Consider the following 15,321-nt stretch of genomic DNA (forward strand, 5'->3'; position numbering starts at 1 on the left):
TCGAAACGCAAATCCAACTACGGCGAGAAGTCAAAAAGAGAGGGAACCACGCCCTCGCCCAACCTCCCAACGACGCAACCACGACACCCGCGTGCTCGAACGGCTCCTGAGCGCAACGTCGAAGTCTACCCGGGCTCGAACCGCGACTCCTCTACGAGCGACGTCTCCAAACTAGAGAGAGAAAAAGAACAGCCAACAAAACCTCTTCTCCAAGCTCTCTGCAAGTATATAGGGCTGAGGATAAGGTTGATGTTATCGACACATCAAATGACCAAAAGGCCCATCACCTACTAAAAATTACAGCTAGAGTACCGGTACCCGATTTGGTTACTGGTAGTTGGCCCCTCAACCCGTAAGCTCGCACACATGGTACCGGTACCAGCCTGATGCCGTACTGGTACTCAGTATCAGTTGGCGCAACTCAAGAGCAGTCTATTCTGAAAATACACTGGGGTACCGGTACTCCCCTGTATGATATCGGTACTCAATACTGAAAATCTGCACTTTGCAGATTTCAATATCAAAACTCTGCTCTCGCGTCGCACTGAGTCCGTTTTGCGTCTATTTCGCGACAAAACGACTCCGACTTGTCCCGACACTCTCCAAATGTGTCGACAAGCCTCAGATGCTGAGATCCACGGGCAGCCAAAAACCAGGGATACTACATCGCCTAATGGCCCGTGGTAGTCGAACATTCCCCCGCTCAGAATGAGCCTATCCCACGCCGACCGAGTAGGCACCCAATCCCGCACTGGCGAGCTTATGTTGCGTAAGCCAACTCCGGAGTGTCGGTTTGTGGGGAGTGACTCTCACAAGCATGTGCGAATGTGCACAATGGCAAGCAAGCATGGTCATCTATCTCGAGTACACGATTATCATGTCTAAAGCATGGTATAAGTACTAATAAGCCAACAGTCCATCTCTATGTCATAGTGTAAAGGTTTAACTATTTGCTAAGTCAAATGCCACTTAATGACATTAATGTTCTATATGTCTAGCACATGTCCTTTGTCCATAAGCATGTAAAAGCTTGTCATTTTACTAAATATAATATGATTCCAACATAATATAAAAATGTCACTTCACATGCAAGCCTACTATCCATTTCTCTCTCTACTACATAGAGGTTTTAAAACATGATACATGACATATGCATTTTAGGCATACCAAAATTCATATATGCTCTATCTAGAATGATTATGCATAATTTTTCATTTTACAATAAAGATAATAACATAGGGGGAGTTTGCCCATTTCGGTGAGGTCAAACCCATCGAATACCCTTGCAACCCCTTCGTTTGCGCGAACAGAGTTGTCCATAAGTCTCCTAGCTCCCTAACAAAAATTTCAAGAGGGTTAGGGGTTTCGAACAATCACCCCACAACTTCCTCATAATCAAGCCCATAAATAGGTAGAAAATTATATTAAATGGTTGAACACTCGTCCAAAATTCAAATGAAGGCTAGGATACTTCTAATCCAATCTAAAAGAGAGTTTTATGCTCATCAATTTAACCCAAAGGCTACAAATCAAAAACCCCCAGATAAAACCATAGTTTTTCCAATACTAGGTTTCCTTCTAAAACCCAAGCATAAACAAAAATCAAATGTAATAGAAATGTTACTAACCTTTTTTCCAAGCTCCAAACCAAGCTAGAAAGTGCTAAGGTTGGAGATCCTTCCTCAAACGAAGTCCAATCCTCAATCCAAAGCTTCTCCAAGGTTCCAAGATCAATACCCAACAAAAAGGAGAAGAAAAGAGGTATTAACCCCAAGAAATCTCTTACAAAATAGAGGAAAATCTAGAGAGAGGTAGAGGGGGAGGCTTACCTTCCCTTTTCTGGTTCAAAGCACAAAAGAACCCTTCATGGGGGTGTAGGATTATTTATAGTGTTGTAACAATCCCAAAAAGATTCCTTCAAAAACATGCAGTCTGCGAATTGCAATGCGTACCGGTACGCAGGCTGGAGTACCGGTACCTCGCAGCCGAACGCGCAAACTCGAGCCTCTATCAAGCGGACAGAATGCAGTGTACCGGTATCAGTGCGATGCAGTATCGGTACCAGGCTCCAGTACCGATACTCAGGTGATGCAGTACCGGTACTCTACCTCGCGGATCTCAAACCTGAGAGGAGTTTTGTCCGCGAAACTAGAAATCACATACCTCAAGCTTCCATCTTAAAAAGATAGGTATAGCGCTTCTGCAGTGCGCTCTCCAACTCCCACGTGGCCTCACGCTCATCGTGGTTGCTCCAAAGAACCTTCACGTACGGGATATCACGATTCCGTAGTTTCTTTACTTCGCAAGCCAAGATTCTCATAGGTTGCTCTTCAAAGCTCAAGTCTTCCCTTAGCTCCAATGGCATAGCATCCAAAACATGAGCCGGATGAAAGATGTACTTTCGGAATACCGAAACATGAAATACATTGTGCACTCCCGATAGGTTCGGTGGTAAAGCAAGTCGATACGCTACCGAGCCCACACGTTTCAAAACCTCATAAGATCCAATAAACCGGGGGCTCAACTTTCCCCGTAAGCCAAATCTTCTAATCCTCTTTGTCGGCGAGACCTTCAAGAAGACATAATCTCCGACTTGGAATTCCAAATCTCGTCGACGCTCATCTGCATAGCTTTTTTGTCTACTTTGAGCTGTCAACAACCGCTCTCGAGCAATGTGGACCTTGTCCTCTACTTCCTGGAGCACATCAGGGCCTAAAGCCAATCTCTCACAAACTTTACTCCAATGAAGAGGCGATCTACATTTTCGCCCATAAAGTGCTTCGAAAGGTGTCATCTTGATACTTGCTTGATAACTATTATTATAAACAAACTCTGCCATCAGTAAGTGCTGTGACCATCCTCCTTGGAAGTCTATCATGCACGATCGAAGCATATCCTCTAAAGTCTGAATAGTGCGCTCAGATTGCCCATCACTCTGAGGGTGGAAAGCAATACTGAAGTCCAGTCGAGTGCCTAATGCATCCTGCAAACTCCTCCAGAAGTGTGATACAAATTGGGGATCTCGATAAGATACTATAGAAGTAGGCACTCCGTGAAGTTGTACAATCTCATCAAGATATACATGTGCGAGTCTCTCTCCTGACCAAGTCGTGTGAATAGGAATAAAATGAGCCGACTTTGTCAATCTATCCACAATCACCCAAATAGCATCGTGCCCAGCCTGTGAGCGGGGCAATCCCATAACGAAGTGCATGGTGATGTTCTCCCACTTCCACACGGGAATAGATAAACTCTGAAGTTTCCCCGCGGGTAATCTGTCATGTCCCGCTATCGCCAATTTGGTCGATTCGGGCTCGTACACAGACGCCGAACGGGCAGCACCTCCTATGTCCGCCCAAGGCTAAACAACTACAAGTTCATGTATAAAGAAAGAAATAATCCGAGGATAACATTTCAATATACATGGCTTCTACGAGGGTAAGCAACAAACACAAGTGAAAGAAAACTTAACTAAACATACATTCATTGTAACTTGAAACTTTAACAAAACCAAACTAGATAACTATTACATTCAGTTATTTACAACATTTACATGCTCAGTTATACATCATTTTACATGTTTTCCTATTCATCATATATACATAAGATGAAAGCCAAAATGGGTACACAACTATACTCGGGAGTCCACTAGCTAGGATGCAGGACTCTTGCCGTGATTCTCGACCACACCGCTCGCGCTAGGACCTGCAGTTTAGTGGTGTGAGAACTACTAAAAGTTTCCAATGGGTTCGGCTGCCGACCTCGCCGATTCACCCACTAGGTCTACTTAGGCATACGTAGACAAGAAAAGAGAACAGATAGTAACCAACTATATCATGTATCTACTACAATGCCAATACAAAATTGAAAAGAACAATATATATATCTTATGAGATTCATGTATGCATGTTTACTATTATCAATATCCAATCAATCTGATTAACCATTTGGTTAACTATAACTCACCAAACCAAATCTCTCCTTATCGGGGAGAATACCGCTACCAACTCGACGAGACCGTCTGCTGGGGAGCATTCTACTACCAACCCAGTTGATAACAACTCCGGAGCACATCGCCCAAGGAGGAGCTACCTTTATCTCGAGCATTTAGACTAACTGTGAGTAAGATCCAATCCTCATTTAGAGGATCCAATGACAATGCCACACTTAACTAGCTCTTTATGCTAGATTAGCATATCCAATTCTAGATGTTATTCATTCATCTAGTTCTAATGTCACTGTCACGCCCCGCCCCGAAACTACTACCAATTTGGCACGATTTGGGCGCGCCAGGCGGACCGCCGAACGGATAGTACCTTCCCTGTCCGCCCGAGGCTCAACAATAGGAATGTGTACAAGAATTTACTCTAGAAATTTAAATTCTAAATATACACATTCAACGGGGCACAAGTAGTGCCAACAACTAAGAGCAAGTAATCCACAAGTGAAAACAAGTGAAATAAAGAGAGTACTTTACTAACTATTGCAATAGTTTTGCATCTTTTTACATGTACATCTTTTCCTCAAAATGAATACGTATGTTCATTCAAAATACATAGCTCTCCAAATCCTCACCTACATGAATCTCTCTCAATACATAGGTGTGCTAATGCAAAACGGAAAGCTACTATACTACCACGGTCTCACTGATTGGGCGCGATGCCCTTGCCGCAGTCCTCGCTCGGTAAACCTGTACCTACCACTGGAAATAGAGTGGGGTGAGAACTATCTTCCATAGTTCTTAGTGGGCTCGGCCGCCGACTCCGCCGGTCTCCCCACTAGGTCCAAGTGGGAACAAGTAACAACAGATAGATAGATAGATAGATATCTGAAAGCTGTAAAGGCATAAAGAAAAACTATGCTACTATGCCCATGATCATGTATAATGAATGCATGCGTCATATAGTAAAGGTTTACTATCATGCTAACAAGTTCGATCCATGTTCGAATATTAATGTTCAATGACATTGTTAGTTGTTCATTTATCCAATCTGTGGCGAAGCCCTTGGGTTCGCCCTCGACTCACCGTGCCATCCCATTGGGTAGGGAGCTCCATGTTCTACCAGACCCGGGACCGTCTGCGGACCTCCAAGTGGTCCGGACCTCCAAGTGGTCCGGACCTCCAAGTGGTCCAAATTGCCCGACACTCCGGAGTACTCGATGACAATCCTCTCCATGTGAGGATATGGATGGCTATACCATCCCAAAGCAAACCGTGAGCATGATCTATCCCCTCCATGTGGGGACACCCTACCTCTAGGGCCAACATCTCAATAGACACTCGTCTATATCCTCTCCATGTGAGGATACCCTATGAACTAGGGTCAACATCTCTCGCGGAATCATCTGTTCCCGACATTCATATAATGTTGTTTAGCTTTTCTAAATTCATTGTTCACAAGGCATTTTCTAAGGGATCCACCTATCCCTAGGTCCATCAACCTCTAGTGTCAAATACACTACATTAATGCCACTCGATATGTTCTTTAACATTTGATGCCACTCGTTTGTTCTTTAGCATTTAAACGCTATTTTCTATGTCACCAAACACCCATCGTGTTTCATCTCTTTCTTTAGCATTATAGGATTCATGTTCCGACCCAATCCTTACCTATCTAACTCACCAAGCGTTCCATACACACTAGGTTATCAATTAGAAAGCATAAGAAAAGGTACTACTATGCAATCCTACAATGTAACATGCAAGAGATGCAATCATATGCTATTTTAAGACATAGAAAAGAGCCCGGTTGCTTCGGGATGACACCCCCCACCTTGTGTAGTCGATGTTCGTTGTGGAGGTTCCAGAAGTGTTCCTCGGCACTTCAAACCACGTGTTCCCCGCCTCTTTGGGAGAAACGAAGCTAGGTCGGCCCTACTTTGCCGATAATTCTACACCCGCTCGACGAATCATAATTCCGACTCCACCAACGCGTTTGGACACCTAGCAATTAGGTTTACAAGGCCTCAAATGAGATCAATCTCATCTATTTCTAAAAATACCATTTTGGGTGCCCTAGGGTTAACATCATGCCATTTGCACCATGAAACCCTAGCCTCTAGCTCTAATTCACCAACAATGGTGCTAGAAGTCCATTTGACCTCATCTCAAAGCTCAAAACCCAAAAACCCTAAGTTCTCAAAGCTAGGGTTTGGTAGCTTACCTCTTGAGCTACACCAAAGAGAAGAGGAAAGGGAGATAAAGGTGTCCAAGGCCTTCCTCTTGATCTCATTCTTCTTCCTCTCCTTTTTCTTCTTCTCCTGTTCCTTCCTCTCATTCTTGGTCTTCTTGTTTTTCTTCTCTTTCTAGAGAGAGAGCGGGAGCAAGAGATGTTAAGGATTTTATAGGTTGGCGAATTTCGTAAAGTTGTTTGGAGTCTTGAAGAGTTGATCGCAGAAGATTTTGAGAAAAGTTTCAAAGTGGAGGAAGAAGGCTCATTCGGAAAGAACGACACCTAAGGTATGAAGAAAAGATCATTTGTGGTGAAGATAAATAATTTGATTAAGTTCAGAAGGCTTAGATTGTTTTTAAACATATTTTCTGAACTTTCTTGTGTTCTGGGACCGGTCTCTGAGATGGAGAGACCGGTTCCCCCAAGGTCCTCACTGCGTGATCCATGATGCAACCGGTCCCCTGAGATGAGAGACCGGTTCCCGAACCTTGGTGGTTCAGTCGCGCAGCGAGGGACCGGTCTCAAGTTTGAGAGACCGGTTCCCGAACGTGGGATTTTTTGGTCACGCAGGGAGGGACCGGTTCCTCACTTGAGAGACCGGTCTCTCACAGACCGGTCTCTTCGACAGGACCGGTCTCTGAGGACGACACAGATTTTTGAAATCGACTTTTTGCAATCCTAGTCTACTTCTAAGTCTTCTAAACATATAAATAAGCTATGTGGGTCATCTAAAATTAAGGCTTTGATTATTTTACCAATTCCAAACCCTAGAAACTCGTTTTCTTCCCGTTCCAATGCTTCGATTTGTACGATGAGTTTCTAGCAATCAATATCGGCTTGATTCTTCGTTTTTACTCGATATTTCTTACGAGAATCAAGTAGATGATTGATTAAAGGTGAACCCTCATAGCTTATGGTTTTCAAAAGATAAATCACCGCAAATCTTCAATTCTACAAGCTCCGGAAGGAGGTTCGGCGCGTGGATTTCGCGTGAAGCCGAGGATTCGGTGGACGTCTCGAGGAGTTGAGGCGTTGACGCTGCGAGGAGTTGCAGCAAGGTCGATTGGTGGATTCCTATCGATCGAGGACCGGCAAAGATCACCGTCAACNGAGGTTCGGCGCGTGGATCTCGCGTGAAGCCGAGGATTCGGTGGACGCTTCGAGGAGTTGAGGCGTTGACGCTGCGAGGAGTTGCAGCAAGGTCGATTGGTGGATTCCTATCGATCGAGGACCGGCAAAGATCACCGTCAACAAGAAATCGGTAAATTGAGTCGTGTGTTTTTGGTCGAAATCACTTGTACTCAAGTTTTCTTAGTGGTTTTTCTTTGCGTGATCGGTCCCGTGGGTTTTTCACTCCGAATTGGAGTTTTCCCACGTTAAATTCTCGGTGTGCTATTTTAATTTTCGCGATTGTGTTTTGTTTGCATCGAGATTTTTCGAGTTTGCCGGATTACACCTATTCACCCCCCCTCTAGGTGTTACTTACCTTTTAGATCCTCGGGATACATATCTTACAAGAGAGAGTGAGAGAGAGAGAGAGAGAATGAGAGGCTGAGGGAGAGAGAGATGGCCTACATACCCCTCTATTGTAACAAAATCCATTTTAGCCCATCAACTTTTCACCCTGTACACAACCCTCACTGGGCATTCTGCCCCCAGAGGGACCGGTCCCTCGTCGGGGAGACCGGTCCCCGAGAGCAGTCCTAGCGGCTAGAAGGCTTCTTCGCGTTCGGGAACCAGTCTCTCCCTGGGAGACAGGTCATCGGGAGACCGGTCCTCGCCCAAGAGACCGGTCCCCGAGAGCTCGATTTTCAGGACTTAGCCGATTTTGGCCTTCTCTCGCTGGCGTCGCACACGGGGACCGGTCTCCTCAGCCAGGGATCGGTTGCAGCAAAGATCCCCAGCAACCACCAGCCTCGGGGACCGGTCTCTCCCTGCCAAGGACCGGTCCCCGAGAGCAACTTCAGCCCAGTGCAGGTTTTGCACTATATGCTCTCGCGGACTCAACTCCAATACACTTTTTGTGTTTTGGATAACTTTAGCCTTTCCGAAGGATTCTCACTCGACAATTAGTCGATCCTGGATGAAGTACAACTCTCGGATTTCGAGAATTCACTTTCTTACAGTCACCATCATACAAGTTCAGTTTCCTTGTTTAATCCCAATACTCGGTGCTACCTATTTATTCTAGTCATAATGTCACCTGGTTTACTATTGTCATAGTCCACTACAAGTTCACACATTCATAGGGTTTTCATGTCCAAATTTCATTGTCCACATGTTCTTTACATTAACATACATTCAATTGCTCATTTTTATAGCTACATAGTGACATTTACCCTATAATGCATGAATACAATGCAATTCATATACATATATGATCAATAAGGCGACATAGACATAACGAGGGATTCGAAGATTTCGGATAGCACCACCTACCTCGTAAGGATACCAAAATGCTAGAACTAGAGCCTCGGAATTTATAAACTCCTATTCCTTTCGATCAGCCGCAAACGAAAGCAAAACATGATTTATCTTAATTAGCGCGCCGTAGGTCCGTCGGAATGTCGATTTAAACTTCCGAACACGTCGAAATTCCCTTCATTGAGGAATAAAAGAGATTAAACTCAAGCTATATTTATAATCCTACAAGTTCCATATTCAGCCTAAAAATTTACATATGCTGCAAACATATAATTTTCTCTAGCTTTACATGGCAACTAGAAGCGTTAGGAATCCAAATTTGCAGCTAAAACATTTTTAGAGCCAATAACCCTTTTCTCTAGGTTAATAGAATAATTCATAACCAAGAATTATAACCCAATTACCTCAGGTTCCATTTCAAATCAATAGCTCACATGCACATCATACATGTAGTTGATTATAGGTTTCCTATAGCAATTAGAAGCTTTAGCAACCAAAATCTATAGCTCAAATCTCTTTTCTTAGCTTAAATATCATAACCATAATCAGGAACTACCTTTTATCTTACCTCAATTTGGGTGCTACCTGCTGAAATCCCTGCTCGAGAACTCCCTCTCAGCTAAAAACTGCATCTATAAGTTAAAAAATCTATAATTTAACCCTTTAAAGAGTAGATGACCCAGCTCAAACCAGGGATATGCATTAACTTTACCTCAAGTTGCTCTCAACCAGACTTTTTCCAACTCAAAACCTTCTTCTCAGTTTAAAATATCACCTTCCCAAGAGCTTTCTCTAAAACCCATGTGTATACATGCTGTCAACATGCTCTCTCTAAGTTTTCTTCATGATAATAGGGGTTCTAACAATTTAAAATCTGTAGCTTAGACCCAAATCATGAAATTACAGCAATCCTTACCTCAGTTTGGAAGCTTCCCTAGCTGGTTTCCTGCTCAAGAGCTCTTCCTCAGCTCAAAAACAGCAAAACAATCTACTCCACCACTTCTTCTTCAACCAACAACCCTAGATTTGTAGAGAGAAAGAGAAGAAGGAAAGAAATGAAAAGAGATGAAGGTGCCCTGTATACGTATGCAACTAGGGGTGTGCTAGACCTGTGGATAAGAGCAAATAATTGCTCTTAACCCACCCTCCCAAAAAAAAACCTGTAATTACAGTTTACTCTTTAGTCCTTGCAGGTTTTCTACACTTAACAGCAGTAGCAGCAGCAGCAGCAGCAATTTTCAGCAGCAGCAGCAGCAGTAGCAGCAGCATTCAACAGTAGCATTAGCAGCAGCTATTGCACTTAAACCCATTAAAAATAGAAATTCTGCTTTTACAAAACATTCCTGCAGCTTTTACAAAGCATTCCCTACAGCTTTTTAGTGCAAAATCTGCACTGGCAGCACTTGTTTCCAAGATGAATTCGCACTTCTAATTCGTTCCGAACTCCTTTAAACCCTTCTAAACTTGTAATTAGCTGCCCCCACACGACCAATTTAGCTCAGGGACTAACTAATTTATATTCTTGCATTACTTTGATCACTTTGATCAAAGTTAGCCTTGTAGTTAGAGATTCGATATATTACATAATCTGTGCTCCGCTTTTACTCGTTGACAAGTTAAACATCGAGCTAAAAACTCACCAACGTCCTTTTTCATTCCGAACCACCAATAAAGTAGCTTTAAGTCCTTATACATCTTTGTACCTCCCGGATGTAGAGCATAATGTCACGCCCCGCTCCGAACCCACTACCTATTTGGCACGGTTCGGCCGCGGCGGCGGACCGCCGAACGAACAGCACCTCCCCTGTCCGCCCAAGGCTCAACAACAGAAATGTGTACAAGAATTTACCCAGAAAATTAAATTCTAAATATACACATTCACAAGGGCACAAACAGTGCTAACAACACAAAGAGCGAGTAATCCAAAAGATAAAGCATGTGAAGTAAAGAGAGTACTTTACTAACTATTACAATAGTTCCATAATTCTCATTTACATCATTTTCTTTAAGTGAATACATTTTTCATCTCAAAATACATAGCTCTCCAAATCCTCACCTACAATGAATCTTTCTCAATACATAGGTGTACTAATGCAAAAAGAAAAGCTACTATACTACCACGGTCTCACTGGTCGGGCGTGATGCCCTTGCCGCGGTCCTCTCTCGATAACCCTGTACCTACCACTGGAAATAGAGTGGGGTGAGAACTATCTTCCATAGTTTCCAGTGGGCTCCGCCACCGACTCTGCCAATCTCCCCACTAGGTCCAAGTGGGCATAAGTAACAACAGATAGATATATAGATATGTATCTGAAAACTATAAATGCGATAGTAGGAAAACTATACTACTATGCCCATAATAATGAATATGAATGCATGCATCATATAATAAAGGTTTGCTACCATGCTAACAAATTCGATCCATATTCGAATAGCAATGTTCAATAACATTATTAAACCTTTACTCTTTCCATTTACCCAATCTGTGGCGAGGCCCTAGGGCTCGCCTATAACTCACCTTTCAATCCCAAAGTGGGGAGGGAGCTCCAAGTGCACCCAAGCCCGGGACCGTCTGCGGACCTCTATGTGGTTCGGACCTCCATGTGGTCCTAGTCGCGCAATACTCCGGAGTATTCGACGACAATCCCCTCCATGTGGGGATTGGATGGCTATACCATCCCAAACGCAGATTGTGAGCTAGATCTATCCTCTCCAAGTAAGGACGCCCTACATCTAGGGTCAACAACTCAATCAAGTCCTCTCCAAGTGAGGATGCTCTACAGCTAGAGTCAATACCCAATCGAATCCTCTCCAAGTGAGGGAACACTATCACTAGGGTCCACAACCCAATCAAATCCTCTCCAAGTGAGGCTACTTAGGTTTACTAAGTTCTTTATCCACAAGACATTTTCTAAGGGATCCGTCTATCCCTAGATTCTCAAACCTCTAGTGTTATTTACACTATATTAATGCCACTCGTCATCATTTAATATTTGGATGCCACTCGTTTGTTCTTTGACAATAGCACTACTTTCTATGTCATCAACACCCCCATCGGGTACATCTCTTTTCTTTTGCATCATAGGATCCACGTTCCGACCTAATTCTTATCTATCTAAGTCACCAAGCGTTCCAAGTACACTAGGTTATCAATTAGAAAGCATAAGGAATGGAGCTACTATGCAATCCTACAATGCAACATGAAGAGATGAGATTAAATACGATCTAAGACATAGAAAGGAGTTCGAAAGCTTCGGGATGGTACCCCCCACCTTTAATCGATGTAGAGGCTTCGGAAATCCTTCTCGGCGAACTTTACGAAAAGGCTTTAGCCTTCTTTGCCCAAATCAACGCTAACCCGGCCCTATTTTGCCGAGAACTTCACGCCGGCTGGCCGAATGCCGAAACCGACTTCGCCCCCACGTTTTGTGACCTAACAATAGGGTTTCCAAGGCTTCAAATGAGATCAATCTCATACTTTCACAAAAATCCCATTTTGGAGCCCTAGGTTTGCACCCATAGCAAACCATCAAATAAATCCCTAGATTCTTGGGATTGATCTACTTAGAAGCATGCTTAGGGTCCATTTGACCCATTCCAAAGTATCAAAACCCAAAAACCCTAAGTTTCCAAAAGCTAGGGTTAGGGCTTACCTCTTGTGCTACACCAAAGAGAAGAGAAGAGGGAGATGAAGGTGTCCAAAGCCTTCCTCTTGATCTCCTTCTTCTTCTCCTTCTTGTTCTTCCTCTTCTTTTCCTTCCTCTCCTTCTTCTTCTTCTTTCCTCTCTAGAGAGAGAGAGAGCAAGAGAGATATGAGAGGGAGATGGAGAGAAATGAGAGAAAGAGAGAGGGGAATGGGCTCATAAGCCCCTCTATTGTAACAATATCCAGTTTAGCCCCTCAACTTTTCATCTCTCAACCTGCCTTCACTAGGCATTCTGCGCCCAGAGGGACCGGTCCCTGGTCGGGGAGACCGGTCCCCGAGTGCTCTCCCTGCAGTCTAGGGACTTTTCACGTACGGGAACCGGTCCTCCCTCGAGGGACCGGTCCCTGGGAGACCAGTCTTTCCTGAGAGACCGGTTCCCGAATGGGGAACTTTCAGGATTTAGCCAAATTTAGGCTTTCTCTCGCGGGTGTCATGCACGGGGACCGGTCCCCTCAGCCAGGGACCGGTCGCATCGACCTCCCCCGCAACCATCAGCTACGGGGACCGGTCCTTCCCTCCAGGGATCGGTCCCCGAGAGCAAAAATCTGCTGAATCCAGATTTTGCCTGTATGCTCTCGCGGACTCAACTCCAAAGCACTTTTTGTGTTTTGAACATTTTTAACTCCTACAATGGGTATTCTCTTGACAGTTAGTCGGTCCTGAATGAAGTACAATCCTCGATTTTCGAGAATTCACTTCCTTACATCCTCCCTTCCTTAAAAGGAGTTTCGTCCTCGAAACGAACTCAATTCTTAAGTTTAGCTTAAACCCATACCTTACTCCTCGAATAGATGAGGATGGTGTTTTCTCATCAGATCCTCGAGTTCCCAGATGGCTTCGCGATCCTTATGATTGCTCCACCTAACCTTCACATAGGGAATTTCTCGATTCCTCAACTTTCGCACCTCTCGGGCGATAATCCCTACCGAAAACTCTTCATAGCTCAAGTCTCCTTGAAGCTCCGGTGGCTCATATAGCATCGCATGCTCTGGGTCGGGAATATACTTGCGGAGATTGGAGACATGGAACACATTGTGTACATCCGCAAGCTTTGGCGGCAAAGCAAGTCGGTAGGCCACCGTGCCGACTCGCTCCAAAATCTCATATAGTCCAATGTATCAGGGACTTAGTTTCCCCCGCACTCCAAATCGCTTCACACCCTGCATCGGTGAAACCTTCAAGAATACGCGGTCGCCTACCACGAATTCTATATCTCGACAGCGCCTATCTGCATAGCTTTGCTGTCTCGACTGCGCCGTGAACAATCTCTTGCGAGCAAGGCGGACTTTATTTTCCGCTTCTTGCAGAACATCGGGGCCGAACTCTGTACGCTCACCCACATCGCTCCAGTGTATAGGAGACCGACACGTCCACCCATAGAGAGCCTCGAACGGTGCCATCTCCACACTAGCATGATAACTGTTATTGTAGGCGAACTCGGCCATAGGTAAGTGATCACACCAACTTCCCTTATAGTCAATGACACACGCTCGCAACATGTCCTCCAGAGTTTGAATAGTTCTCTCTATTTGCCCATCGGTCTGAGGATGAAATGCGGTGCTAAAGTCGAGCAGTATGCCAAGGGCTTCCTGCAGGCTCTTCGAGAAGTATGAAGTGAACCAGGGGTCACGATCCGACACGATCGATTTCGGCATCCCATACAGTCTCACTATCTCATCAAGATATACCTACGCTAACTTGTCACCCGACCACGTGGTGTGGATCGGCAAGAAGTGAGCCGATTTCGTTAATCGGTCCACAATTACCCTAATTGCATCGTGGCCGCCTATTGAGCGAGGCAAGCCGACCACGAAGTCCATCGATATATCCTCCCACTTTCAAACGGGGATCGGTAGGCTTTGAAGCTTTCCCGCTGGAAATCGACGCTCGGCCTTCACTTGCTGGCATGTTAAGCACTTCGCCACAAAGCGTCCGATATTGCCTTTCATTCCCGGCCACCAATAGTGCATTTTTAATCCTTGATACATCCTGGTGCCGCCCGGGTGATCAGCATATGGAGATCGGTGTGCTTCTTGTATAATCAATTCGCGAAGCTCTCTATCCTTCGGCGCACACCATCGATTTCGGAACCGAAGCGTACCATCGGCGTCTACTTTGAAATCGCCGCCACACCCTTCCTCGATGTTTCGCCGTACCTTTTGGAGTTCGGGGTCTGCGGGTTGCAGATCTTTGATCCTCTCCAACAAGGTCGGTTGGACAACGAGTGCCATCAGCTGAGTCGGGACCTCGGGAGCGACTACCTCAAGGTCCAATCGCTCCATGTCTAGCCACAGGGGTGTTTGCTGGGTAACATCAAAAGCGAGGTTCTTCGCTGACTTCCTACTAAGTGCGTCCGCGACCACATTTGCCTTCCCGTGGTGGTAGAGGATATCAACATCATAATCCTTTAATAGCTCCAACCACCGCCGCTGACGCATGTTGAGCTCCTTCTGTGTGAACAGGTACTTCAAGCTCTTGTGGTCGGTATAGATTTCACAATGGGCACCATATAAGTAGTGCCTCCACAGCTTCAAGGCGAAAATCACCGCCGCTAGCTCCAAATTATGGATAGGGTAGTTCTTCTCATAGCTCTTCAGCTGTCGGGATGCATAAGCAATTATCTTCCCGTTTTGCATCAACACACACCCCAATCCAAGATAGGAGGCATCACTGTAGACCACGAAGTCTTCACCCTGCACTGGTAGAGCGAACACCGGAGTCGAAGTCAATCTCTGCTTCAACTCTTTGAAACTCCGGTCGCACTCCTCGCTCCAAACAAACTTGGTGCCTTTCTGGGTCAGGCGGGTAAGTGGAATCACTATCTTGGAAAAACCTTCCACAAACCGCCTATAGTAGCCCGCTAAGCCCACGAAGCTTCGAACCTCCGTGACATTCGTCGGGCGCGGCCAATCCTTGATTGCCTCAACTTTTCTAGGGTCTACTGAAACTCCACCCACGGAAATCACATGCCCTAAGAAGGCGACCTCGCGGAGCCAAAACTCACACTTCTTCAGCTTA

General features: G+C 45.0%; 1 long non-coding RNA gene across 1 annotated transcript; it reads right to left on the bottom strand.

The window, feature by feature from the left end:
* On the bottom strand, nucleotides 8,613–9,663 carry LOC109716913. Its single transcript, XR_002218075.1, has 4 exons — nucleotides 9,514–9,663; nucleotides 9,310–9,411; nucleotides 9,166–9,229; nucleotides 8,613–8,772 (listed from the first exon to the last, which is right to left on the bottom strand). It is a non-coding gene; the product is annotated as an uncharacterized LOC109716913 (long non-coding RNA).

Source organism: Ananas comosus, linkage group 11, assembly GCF_001540865.1.
Source record: "Ananas comosus cultivar F153 linkage group 11, ASM154086v1, whole genome shotgun sequence".
Lineage (NCBI taxonomy): Eukaryota > Viridiplantae > Streptophyta > Magnoliopsida > Poales > Bromeliaceae > Ananas > Ananas comosus.